This window comes from Hetaerina americana, unplaced genomic scaffold (genome assembly GCF_022747635.1).
Source record: "Hetaerina americana unplaced genomic scaffold, ioHetAmer1.1.p SCAF_19, whole genome shotgun sequence".
In the NCBI taxonomy this organism is placed as follows: Eukaryota; Metazoa; Arthropoda; class Insecta; order Odonata; family Calopterygidae; genus Hetaerina; species Hetaerina americana.
Window position 1 is genome coordinate 6786969 of NW_027286752.1, and position 14072 is coordinate 6801040.

Consider the following 14072-nt stretch of genomic DNA (forward strand, 5'->3'; position numbering starts at 1 on the left):
AAACAAAAAATATCCGTATCACAGAATTTGCCTCCTCATAATTACATTCAGACGGAAGGACAAAGCAACCACCATATACATTATGGAAACGCGAAACTATATTAGGAAGAACCAGCTAGCCTTGAGCGGACTGAACATGCATGGGGTTGAATTCAATCGCCAGAGGTTCACACGCGTCCACAGGCCGACAAAAAAAGTATGGCTGCGATAACAACAACAACAAAAATCATCGGCGTCATCCGAAGGCTGTAGGCGAAGAGCAATCTTAAAGCGGAAGCATAGTGGCGTCTGGACTTCCGGTGTGAAGGTTTGTGGCCATCTTTTTTGTCTTCCTTCCTAAGTTGATATCATACGCATTTTCGGCAACTAAGATTATCTCAGTAGAGAGTTCTCCTAAACAGTCGTTTCCAAACGCTTTCTCGAGGGCGCCCTCGAGAATTAAACAGCATTTGGAGATACCGCAACAGTAACTTTTAACGGAGTCATCCGCTAATATGAATTTCAATGCAATAAAATCAGAGTGTAAAAATCATTCGCCTTGATCGGGATTCAAATCCGGATCCCTCAGATGTCCGGTGGAGTACTTTTGCCAGTTAAGCTATCGAGGCGTCCTCTTGAATTCAGAAATGTTGAGGCTTTTAAAGGAACAAGATGTTGCGACGAAATACCGTACATAAGATGTCACAGGCATTCGTATTCGTGCGCGACGCGCCACAGTCCACGAGGTTAAAGCCAATTTAAAACACTTAGGCTGTTAATACCTTAGACAAATTCCATCGAAACTGCGGGAGATGCTGCAACAGTAACTTTTTATGGAGTCATCCGCTACTATGCATTTCAATACAATACGAGACAAGCTTAAGAGAACGCCTCGATAGCTTAACTGGATCCGGAAATTTAGGGATCTGGGTTCGAATCTCGGTCAAGGCGAATTTTCTTTTGCAGCTTTCGTTATCATTTTCAAGATACATCCCCATTTTTCTTCGATTGGGTGTATACGAATGGTCACATTTTTATATCTATGTTCAAGGTCCGATGTTAATGTCGAAGTACTGCTTTCGGAGTAATGCAAAAAAAATAAATAGTAATCAGCTCTTTACCATCCTCCATGATTTCCTCTACAGCCTGTTAGTACTCCTTCCTTTTGAATCCATTTAATGCTTCTTCATTTCCTTTTCTAACCCGCCGCCCCCTCCTTATCTTATTTTGAAACGGACGCTACATTTCATAACAACTAAATTGTGGTCTGAGTCCGCATCCGCTCCCGGGAAGCTGTGACATTTTATCACACTGTTCCTAAACCTGTGTCTAACCAGGATATAATCTAGCTGATATCTCTCTGAGTCACCTGGCATTTTCCATGTATACCTGTGTCTTTTGTGGTGTCTTAACCAAGTGTTGGTGATAACAAACCCCTGTCTCCTGCAGACCTCAACTGCTTTCTCCCCGGGGCCATTCCTCGTGCCTAAACTGTAGTCCCCCACCTCATTACCATGTCTTGCAGTTAAGTTAGCCTGATTGTATATCCTATCGACCTCTTCCTCTGTATGGTTGCTCGGTGGCATGTATGTATACCTGAACAATGGCCAAGTTCGTTGGTTTTGTTTTTATCTCTGCTAGTAATATTCTATCCGTTACTTGTTTTATGTTGACTACGATTCTTCCAACCTCTTTATTTAATATAATGGCAACCTCTCGTTGGCTCTCGTCCCCGCCGCTGTATATTATTCTATAATTATCACTCCACTAATCCCCGCTATCCTCTCATCTCACCTCGCATAGGCCTAAGATATCTAAATTTCCTCTTTCCATCTCTCGCTTAATATTCTCTAAGTATCCTGTCCTAACATTCCAAGCTCGTAGAGTAGGTTGCTGGATTGTATTTTATCATGAGTCAAAAAATATTTATTTGGTAGTTGTGAACATCCAAAACCTACATTAACCTGTAGATTACTTAATTATTATTATTATTCGGTAATCTACCGGTTAAGGTAGGTTTTTCGATGGACACAGCTACTAAATAAATATTTTGTGACTTCTAACAAAACACAAAATCCAGTAATCTACTCCACATCAGGTCCCTCTTCATCTCTGAGTATTTCCTTCCTCCCTTCATCCCGTCCAACATCCCTATCCTGTTCCTTCCCTTTCCTCGTTTGCCTAACGTTCTCCCCTCTATTACAGTCTTCAACCTTCCACTGCCGATCAATACCCCCTTCAGTCACTTTTCCTGCCTTCATAGGTTTTCTCCCAACAAACCCCTCTCTTCGCCCACCATACCAAGTACTTCCTCATTTGTTTTCTTCTCTGTCCATTTCACCTTCTCCATTCTTCTCCACACCTACATTTCAAAAGCCTTCAGTCTATGCCTATCCTCCTGCTTCAATGACCACGTTGCCGCGCCGTACATAGCTACGCTCCATATCAAAGATTTTACGAGTCTCTTCTTAAAATCCTTACTCAACGTCCCTGTCATCAACTCCCTCCTCTTTGTGAATGCCTCTTTGCCTAGCGCAATTCTTCTCCTTACGTCCCTACTACTTTGACCGTGTTGGTCCAAAACACTACCGAGATACGTAAACTGTTCTACCTGCTCTAGGTTTTGCCCTCCTATTTGAATGCTTAGCTTAGCCTTTTTCTTTCTAGAAAATCGCATAACCTTTGTTTTATTAATATTGATTTTCATCCCATACCTGTCGCACTGAATTTCCAATTCACTCAGCATTGCTTGCAGCCCCTTGGCTGACTTACAAACTAAAGCTTGGTCATCAGCAAACCCAACTTATTTTACTAATTCCACGCCCACTTTCATTCCTACCTCCAGTTCTTCCCATGCTTCTTAAATCATTTCCTCTACATACAGGTTGAACAGCAACGGTGATAATGGGCAACCCTGCCTTACACCTCTTCCTAACACTACCCAACCGGACTCCCCGTTCCCCAATCGTACCTGAGCAGTCTGAGACATGTATTGGTTGCGGATTAGCCTCCTTTCCCTCCAATATATTCCTATTTTTTGCAGAATACTCTTTATTTTTTCCCAATTCACTCTATCAAACGCTTTTTCGAAATCTACGAAACAGGCAAATACCTCCTGGTTGTGTTCTATATTCCTATCGATTAATAGTCTCATTACTGCAATGGCATCACGCGTACCTCTCCCCTTCTTAAACCCAAACTGATCCTCCCCTAAGTAATCATTTGCCCTACTCTCTATCCTTTTTTTATGATTCTTAGAGCAACTTTAGCTGCGTGGGATATCGAACTTATCGTCCTGTAGTCATCACATGATGTAGCCTTTACATTTTTCGGAATAGGAACTAAAACTGTTCTCACAAAGTTTTCCGGCCAGATTCCTTCCTCATAGATACTACGAATCAGTCGATATAGACTCTTCTTCCCCCACTTTCCTAAACCTTTTAGTAGTTCCGCAGGAATATTGTCTACCCCCATGGCCTTATTTAGTTTCATCTCCCTTCATGCCCTTTAATTTCATCGTCGAGTATGTCTGGAAGCTCTTTTCATCTACGTCCTGTTCCTTTTCTTTGTCTAACCTTGTTGGCCTAAGTTTTTTACCATAAAGTCATTCTATATATTCCTTCCATCCCTTTTGGATCTTTTCTGTGTCAAATATTATCTTACGCGACCTATCTCTAACTGTTAGCCCAGATCTTCCTTTCTTACTTCCCGATAAAGATTTAACATAACAATCTAAATTATTACTAGGTAAAATTAAAGATATGAAAAAATTAAGAATGGAATTGGAGTGGTAACTTACCCTCTCCTGACCGGAGGGAGAACACCAACCTCCCCCCTCTTCACCATCCCCTGCTCTCTCTGCATCTTTATTCTGATCTCTAATCGTTCGTGGAAAAAACGACATCTTTAATCTATCTGTTCCTCTTTTAATCTCTCTAATTTTACTAGCATGATCTCTCCTACCGCAGTACGTTGGGGGTAATAATACGTTTTCAACATGACTGCTGAAGAGACATCCTTCCAAATTTATGCAAGAGATCTGTACTTTAACCTTTGCTCCGTGAGTGATTCCCAGCCTAGCTGCTCTAATATATTGGATACACTACTCAGTTTATCATAACGATGTTTTACTAATCTAGTTCCTCTAATCTGCACGCGATCCAATTCGGCAATCAATCCAACCAGTCAATCCGCAATAAATCCAGTTATGCTGACGCCAAAAATTTTGTATCGGTGCGTATGCTTCAGGAAAGTGAGCACTAGCAATTTTGATTCCATTTCATTGAATTATCATAAAAAAACTTCGAGCAATATTCCGAACGAATAATTGTGTGGGAATTGACCTGGCAAATTTGATCGAAGTTAAATATGAACACGATTAATCACAAACCTATTTTTGTAAGATTTTCAGCGATTCGATGGCTGAATTGACTGGTAGTTTTTGGATATGTTAAAGGAAGAGAGGAAGTACGAAAAATAAACGAGCAGTAATATAACAAGGAGATATTAGGAGAGGATAGTTTAACTCCACCATTGAAGTATGGCAGCATGTAAAAAACCAATGCAGGTGGAGGGAAAAAATCATTTTATAGCTATTCAGGGGGGGCCACAACTGGTGGTAATGAAATAAATTGCCTCATTAAAATGTTTGATGGGTCGATAAAACGACATTATTTATTTAACGGAATTTGTTCTACAATAATATTCATAATTTTTTATATTTAATATCAGTAAAATACTTATCTATATTATTATTTGTATGTAGTCTCTAATGCGATGCGAGTGCTTGCACACTACTGCTAGATGTAGTTTACCTTTATTTTATGTTCATTTCAATTTCAACATCATGTGTTCGTAATAAGATTATACGTGTATAGGACTGATTCCGATTTTTTTGGGGAAAGACGGCGGGGAGCTGTTTAATTGGGAGGGGTGGGGGGTCGAGTCGGGGGGGGATACTCCTGTCTAAATTATGAAAACACAAAACATTCAGAATAATAAAAAGCTATTTTTCACATTGTTGTATCGCATACGACGCGTGAGCGCGACAAGGTATTAGAATTTAAATTGCGATTTGGGCCTGAAAATGATGTCTTGACCTTGAAACGTGAGATTTGCACTAAAATCATCGTGAAATATCACCAATTGTTATAATTATTAATTTGAAAAAGCACTTTCCACGGCTTGAAATGCAAATCTCTCTTAGATGGGCGTCGCAATTGTATATTAGCTTTGATGACCATTCAAAACCTGCCTATGATCGGTATGAAACCTGAAATAATGGTGATTTCCTTGGGGGAAAGGGAGGAAAAGAATAAGGCTCGCGGGAGTGTGGAAAGAATAAGGCATAGCCTCTTCCATGGGATAAGTCCCGCCCGAAAGCCGTGTTTCTCCGAATGGATGATGCAATGTTGCTACTTCCTCTGGGGATCGTAAAGTTCAATCCCTTCGACGTCCGTCGCCCGTTTCTGTTTTTTCTGAGACCGTACGGGGTGGAATTACGGAGAACGGGACGATGACCTTTTTACCCTTTCTCCATGAACTCATCCGAGAAACTGGTTCTATCCGACATGACGATCGCGGGCGTTGTCCGCCACCCTCATGTAAGTAGTATCTTAGGAATATGCATAGCCGCGAAAGCTTGCTTCGCGCTCTACCTGCTCGGCGTTGAATTTTCTCGCTCCCATAATAACCCGTCGAATGAGTTATTCCTTCGAAGGTCACCGTGGGACGTCGATCGCTGCGTCGCTGAACTTGCGAGACCTCATCTTGAATATTGACATTTTTTTCCCGTAATGACCAAGCAACTAGAAAAAGTTAGTCCCGAAAGTGAGACCTTTCATGATGCTTTCATCCATATGTTCCCGCTGAATTTAATCGAGTTCAAATTGGATTATGCTTAAAATTAAATGAAGAATTTGAAGTTAATCGCAACAATGTTTTCGTTTCACTGGATTCTGACTTGAGTACATACATAGTAAATGTGAGTTACTCTAGCTAATTCTTAATTTGGTTTCCTGAGTTTACATTACATACAAGCAGACCCTCAGGGCAAACATGCAATAATATCGAAATTAGTTCGTCCGATGATTCTAGTTAATACCTGTACAATATTTTCTTGCAGTTTGGTGAATTTAGCAAGATTTTAAATGACAGAGAAATGCAAAGGTTCGATGGAATATGGGGCTTTGTATTGTATTTTTTAGTACTCTGCAAGCCACCATTGGGGTGTTTGGCAGGATTTTTTCTTTAATTATAGACTATCCAAGCGGAATTTCACACAACATCTAGGAAAAAATACCCGACAGCAAAGGAAAAAAATCCAGGTCCTGGCTCTGTAGATGTATGTTCCGCATCCGCAAATAACAGAATTACAGAGGCAGGTTCAAGTTAAGTTACTGACACTTTTCAAAATATATATTTAAGCTTTACCTTCGTACAATCGCGTCAAGAAAGAGAGTGTACCATTAACATAGGAATGCATATTTACAGACTTTTTCCTCTGCATTGTCAATGGCTGGCTGGCTGTTTTCCCACTCCATGACGCACGCTCTTTGGGGCCTTTGGGTTATTATGTAAATGTAAATAAATGGACTGGTGAAGGCAACTGAGGGGTTATACTTATTTATTCACCTATTCAAATGTTTGTGTTGTTTTAGCACTCTTTGTTATAAGGATTAATTTTCCTAAAAAACTTTTGAAAACCGAATCATCGAATGTACAAAAGACAGCTGTGTTCTGTAGTTGAAGTTCGCGAGTTTTAATGACATACATACCTATTGAGTAGACATTTAACTTTTTTTCCGATTTGATTTTCTGGCATTATACGACCCCAAATGTCGGCGAATCTACAAAATGAAATTAACTAGGCACAAGGCGTACTAATCGTATAGATTAACTCTAACATCGGCATTAGGACATGTGCCCACCCTAAACTGAACTTAGGAATTTATAAGTTACCATTTATCAAGTGCCAATACAGCATGTGGATAAGTTTAGGAGTGATAACTTATGATTGTCAGCTGTGTTACATGTATGGTGTGTATGTAGTATTTTCGTGTATTTTTCTAAATTGTACATGGGTTCGACTACTATATTCTATTGAAGTGAGCGAATTTTCGTGCATTATTCTAATTCTATTTTCTGTATCACTTATTATTTTGAATGTGTTCTACGTCACATGCATGGCCAACTGAACAATTTTTTATTAGGTAATATACCAGTTAAGGTTGGTTTTCGATGTACACAACTACCAAATAAATAAACACAACCCAACATCCTAATTTATGGCAATCTCTCTTCATATCTCTGTACTTCCTTCCTTCAACATCCCTATCCTATTCCTGCCCCTTCTTCCTTTCCCTAACATTCTCCCCTCTATAATAGTCTCTAACATCCCACTGCCGACCAATACCCCCTTCATCCACTTTTCCTGCCTCCATAGGATTGCTCCCAGCAGACCCCTCTCTTCGCCCACCATACCAAGTACTTCCTCGTTTGTTTTCTTCTCTGTCCATTTCACCTTCTCCATTCTTCTCCACACCCACATTCAAAAAACCTCCAATATACCATTTAACAATTTTCCCTCAATCTCCACATCCACATGTCAAAAGCCTCAATTATACGCAAGTATAATGTGGAAACAATCTTCAGTGACCACGTTTCCGCGCCGAATTAACCGTTCTACATATCACACTTATAAAAAAGTGCTTCCCACCGAATAAAGAACAGAAAGTAACAATTTTCCGGTGAAGATGATGTAATACATCGAAACCTGGTAGTACAATTAAACGCGTCTAGTGGAAAATTGTTACTATCTGTTCTTTATTATGTTCGAATTCCACCTCATAACGCCTTAACCTACTCAATTTGGCTTCGCACATTTTTGGGGGTATCCCGATCCCTATTGAGGTGCTACATAGCGCTTTGAGTACGCCGTCCGTCAGATGGAAGGTTAAACTGAGGAGTCCTTGGCGCCTTTAGATAAGAGTAGGTTAATGCAGACGTTGGAGTCTTCCACCTTTATCCATTCCCTGAATTTCTTACCCATATCAAATTACCAGCGCAAAAGCCACATTTTTATACAATCCACAAACAAAACATGGTATACATCATGCAAAAACACTAACACCCCACACATATGCAAACATACAAAATACCAACTAAAATACACATGCACCTACAAATATACCTGATATCTTTGCAATTTTAATTTTGTTCCCACTTGTAAATTAAATGTTTTTAATATAATATCTCTGCTGTCGGTCACCTGCCCTAAATAACAACCACGACAATCCAAAATCTTACCTGGATTGTTAAAATTTTCCACCTACTTTAGTTTTTTTCGTCCTATTTTAACCTCATAACCTTAGTTTGTTTACATTGATTCTCACCAAGTACATATCAAAATTATATTCTGATGTACGCAATAAGAATTTTGACCCCTTAGCTGAGCGAAATGAAGTTTGATCATTCGCAAATTTAACTGATTTTATCAGTATCCCATCGAATTCTTTTCTATCTCCATTTCTTCCCATTACTCTTTTACCATTTCCTCCACGTATACATTGAAAAACATGGGTCATAATGTCATAATGGACATTCTTATCTTACTCTCCCTCCTAACAGTTCCCATCTCGACTCTCCATCCGCCACACACACCTAGGCAGACATGCACAGGTCGCCGATAAGCCGCATGTCCTCCTCTCTTATCTTCTGTAATACAATCTAATTACTTTACTCTGGGAAAGGCCTTCTCGAATTCTAATAACAGAAGTACATTCTGACTGTACTCCTGATGTTCCTAACCGTTAGTGCCCTCAATATGTTTGCCTCATTATCTAACCATTAAGATCTTGTGCATATTTTCCATCTCTCTTGAAACTCTCTGGTTCCATTCATAATTTTCCTGTCGTATCTTTAACAGTATGCCCGGATGTTCCTTTCAGGTGGTATTCCCACCTTTCTGTATATCGCATCCCATTATCCCTTCCTTTTGAACATCGCAATGTCATCACACTTCTTTCGTCTTATTAGATTATCGCCTCAGTTTCTTCCTCTTTGACTTACTAATGCCTGATTTTCTGTTTTAACTCTTACATTCATTTCCACGTCTCATCATTTCGTCTGTAAACTATGGTTTAATTGTATTTTTCTTAATTAATAGTCATGTAGTTTAATTTGGACATTTCGGGATTGGTACGAAAGAATATCGTAATCCTTTAATTATCAATAAAAATAATCGAGTAAAACACTTTTCTTGTCATTTTTAAGGCTTCTCTACATAGCCACCATGCAGAGTTATACATTTCACCCAGCGTTTCTTGGCCATTCAAAAGCCGTAATTTTAAAACTAAACAATTTTCCACACACTGCCATAATTAAGATCAGTCTCATTCGTGATCATTGGGGTGGTTTCTCTTCGATATAATATGATAAAGCCCTCCACTTTCTTCTCTGGCAGCATCGTCCATGAAAGATGTCCCTCAAAGATGATTTGGCCGCATGTCCTCACAGATGATTCACTTCTTAGATCGTCTGTGAGGGATGTGTATCCAAACGCCGTGCACTCTTGCCAAAAGGAGTCATTTTTCACCACGATAACACCCGGCGTCATTCGGACCATCAATTCCCTCTTCCTTGTGAAAGCCTCTTTGCCTAGCGCAATGCTTCTCTCCTTACGACCCTACTGCTTTGACGGTGTTGGTCAAAAACACTTCCGAGATACGTAAACTGTTCTACCTGCTCTAGGTTTTGCCCTCCTATTTTAATGTTTAGCTTAGCCTTTTTCTTTCTAGAAATCGCATAACCTTTGTTTTATTAATATTGATTCTCATCCCATACCTGGAGCACTGAATTTCCAATTCACTCAGCAATGCTTGCAACCCCTTGGCTGACTGACAAACTGAAGCTTGGTCATCCGCGAACCTAACTGATTTTACGAATTCCCCGCCCACTTTCATTCCTACCTCGAGTTCTTCCCATGCCTCTTTGATCATTTCCTCTGCATACAGGTTGAACAGCAACGGTGATATTGGGCAACCCTGCCTTACACCCCTTCCTAACACTGCCCATCCTGACTCCCCGTTTCCCACTCGTACTTGAGCAGTCTGAGATATGTACAGGTTGCGGATTAGCCTCCTTTCCCTCCAATCTATTCCTATTTTCTGCAATATACTCATTAGTTTTTTCCCAATTCACTCTATCAAACGCTTTTTCGAAATCTACGAAACAGGCAAATACCTCCTGGTTGTGTTCTATATTCCTATCGATTAATAATTTCATTACTGCAATGGCATCACGCGTACCTCTCCCCTTCCTAAACCCAAACTGATCATCCCCTTAGTAATCATTTGCCCTATTCTCTATCCTTTTGTTTATGATTCTTAGAACAACTTTAGCTGCGTGGGATATGGAACTTATTGTCCTGTAGTCATCACATGATGTAGCCTTTACATTTTTCCGAATAGGAACCAGTCGATATAGACTCTTCTTCCCCCACTTTCCTAAACCTTTTAGTAGTTCCGCAGGAATATTGTCTACCCTCACGGCCTTATTTAGTTTCATCTCCCTTCATGCCCTTCACTTTCATCGTCGAGTCGTCTGGAAGCTATCTTCATCTACGTCCTGTTCCTTTTCTTTGTCTAACCTGGTTGGCCTAAGTTTTTTACCATGAAGTCATTCTATATATTCCTTCCATCTTTCGGATCTTTTCTGTGTCAAATATTACCTTACGCGACTTATCTCTAACTGTTAGCCCTGATCTTCCCTTCTTACTTCCCGATAGTGATTTAACACTGGTGTGTAGAACACCAATTTCACCCTTCCTCTGCAAACTTTCCATATCCTCGTACTGCGTCTTTTGGTTTATTTGTTACCCGCCTCGATTTATTTATTAACTCTTCCCCCTTCCTTTTGCCTAACTCTGTATTTACATTCTTCCATTTTCTTCTCTCATCTATCTTTCTAATCATCTCGGTGATCCATGGTTTCCTTGCCATTTTCCCGTTAGTGGCTCCTATAATTTCTTTTGCGGATTTCGATATGCTTTTCTTGATACATTCTCATTTTTCTTTGATAGTGCTCAGCTCTTACCCGAAACATGAGCAGAGAATCGTATTATTTTCCTAATTTATGGGGGTGTATGTGTCTATCTGTATGCTAATAAAGAATGAGTCTTAAGATCCGGAACCTATTCACTTAGGTAGTTTTCGAACCTCATTGAACAAACCGAAACATTTATACAGGTACACATTGCGCGGGTTCGAAAACTCCGTGATCAATGACTATGACCAGAAGAAAAATGTATGAATGATGTGCACATCTAGTTGTCGTTTCGACGGCACGGCCGTCATCTTTAGAGCTGTGTTTCTGTGTATAAATATAAATAAATAAATATATTTCATTTATTATTTATATGTCGTAATGTGATATATAAATAAATAAATAAATATATATATATATATATATATATATATCCCTCCCCGGACTACAACCTTGACGTGGTGGAAGGGCTTGTGCGTTCCGATGACCCCTAGAGCTGTACTGGCGGGAGTAATAAAAATTACTCCTGGTAGGGTCACCCATGCCAGATAGGTCGAAGGTTAGGAGCCAGACGAAAGGTAGTCCACGCAGCGTCTGTTCCTCAGTGAGGCGGCTGCAATGGCGTCTGACCCCAGTGGGGCGGCCAGTAAGTGATGGTGTCACGTTAAAAACACTATTGAGGAAGGCAACGGGAAACCACCTCAATTATCATTCCCAAGAACAATGTGATGGACAATAGAGATATTTTGAGTCCTGGCAACCACGGGGCTCGGCCCAATCGGCCGTGTGTCGTGCCCGGCAGCGGGGGAGGCAAGGCTTCCGAGGTCGTCATCCCACGAAACCCTTGCAAGGGAAAACCAGCAGCAGCAGGACAGAAGACGCAGGAGAAGAAGACAAAATTAGTTAGAATAGGAACGTGGAATGTTAGGACAATGATGAGGACAGGGAAATTGGAGAATGTTAAGCGAGAGATGGAAAGGGGAAATATAGATATTTTAGGTCTATGCGAGGTGAGATGGAAAGATAGCGGGGATTGCTGGAGTGGTAAGTATAGAATAATATACAGTGGTGGGGACGAGAGCCAGCAAGTATTAAATGAAGAGGTAGGAAGAAGCGTAGTCAACATAGAGCAGGTAACGGATAGAATACTACTAGTGGAGATAAAAGCAGAACCGACGAACTTAGTTATTATCCAGGTATACATGCCACCGAGCAACCATAAGGAAGAAGAGGTCGATAGGATATACGATCAGTTAGAGGACATGATTGCATGTGTTCCTGCAGGGAAACATTTGATAGTGATGGGGGATTGGAATGCGACAGTAGGCGAAGGAAGAGATGGTGATGAGGTGGGGGACTACGGTTTAGGCACGAGGAATGACCGCGGGGAGAAGGCAGTTGAGTTCTGCAGGAGACAGGGGTTAGTTATCACCAACACTTGGTTCAGACACCACAAAAGACGCAGGTATACATGGAAAATGCCAGGTGACTCGGGAAGATATCAGCTAGATTACATCCTGGTTAGACACAGGTTTAGGAACAGTGTGATAAATTCCCACAGCTTCCCGGGAGCGGATGCGGACTCAGACCACAATTTAGTTGTTATGAAATGTAGCGTACGTTTTAAAAAGATAAGGCAGGGGCGGCGAGTTAGAAAATGGAATGTAGAAGCATTAAATGGGTTGAAAAGAAAGGAATACAAACAGGCGGTAGAGAAAATCATGGAGGACGGTAAAGAGCTAAGTACTATTGAAGAAAAATGGGAATGTATCAAAACAGGGTTGTCTAAAGCGGCAAAAGACACTATTGGAACCGTTAACGCTAAAAGGACTCGTAAACCATGGATCACGGATGAGATGATTACACAAATGGATGAGCGGCGAAAATGGAAGAATATAAATACAGAATTAGGCAAAATGAAGTACAAAGAATTGAACAATAAATTGAGGCGGGCAACAAATAAAGGAAAGGAAGCATGGTGGAGGACGCAGTGCGAGAATATGGAAAGTCTGCAGAGGAAGGGGGAAATCGGTTCGCTTTACAGCATAGTTAAATCTTTATCGGGAAGTAAGAAAGGGAGATCAACGATAGCAGTTAGAGATAAGGCCGGTAAGGTAATAGTTGACGCAGGAAAGATCCAAGAGAGATGGAAGGAGTATATAGAAGAACTGTATAGTAAAGAGCTTAGACCAACAAAGTTAGACATTGAAAAGGAACATGACGTAGAGGAAGATAGCTTAGGTCCAGGCATACTAGACAATGAGATAGAAAGGGCATTAAGGGAGATGAAACTAAATAAGGCCGTGGGGGTAGATAACATTCCCGTGGAACTTTTGAAATGCTTGGGAAAATGTGGGAGGAAGAGGCTATATGGGCTGATCCGTAGTATTTATGAGGAGGGAATCTGGCCGGAAGACTTTGTGAGATCAGTTTTAGTTCCTATTCCGAAAAAGGTAAAGGCCACGTCATGTGAGGACTATAGGACAATTAGTTTGATATCCCACGCAGCAAAGGTTGTTCTCAGGATCATAAACAAAAGGATAGAGAGTAGGGCAAATGATTACTTAGGGGATGATCAGTTTGGGTTTAGGAAGGGGAGAGGTACGCGTGATGCCATTGCAGTAATGAGATTATTAATCGAGAGGAATATAGAACACAACCAGGAGGTATTTGCCTGTTTCGTAGATTTCGAAAAAGCGTTTGATAGAGTAAATTGGGAAAAACTAATGAGTATATTGCAGAAAATAGGAATAGATTGGAGGGAAAGGAGGCTAATCCGCAACCTGTACATGTCTCAGACTGCTCAGGTGCGGGTGGGAAACGGGGAGTCAGGATGGGCAGTGTTAGGAAGGGGTGTAAGGCAGGGTTGCCCATTATCACCGTTGCTGTTCAACCTGTACGCAGAAGAAATGATCAAAGAGGCATGGGAAGAACTAGAGGTAGGAATGAAAGTGGGCGGGGAATTCGTAAAATCAGTTAGGTTTGCTGATGACCAAGCTTTAGTTTGTCAGTCAGCCAAGGGGCTGCAAGCATTGCTTAGTGAATTGGAA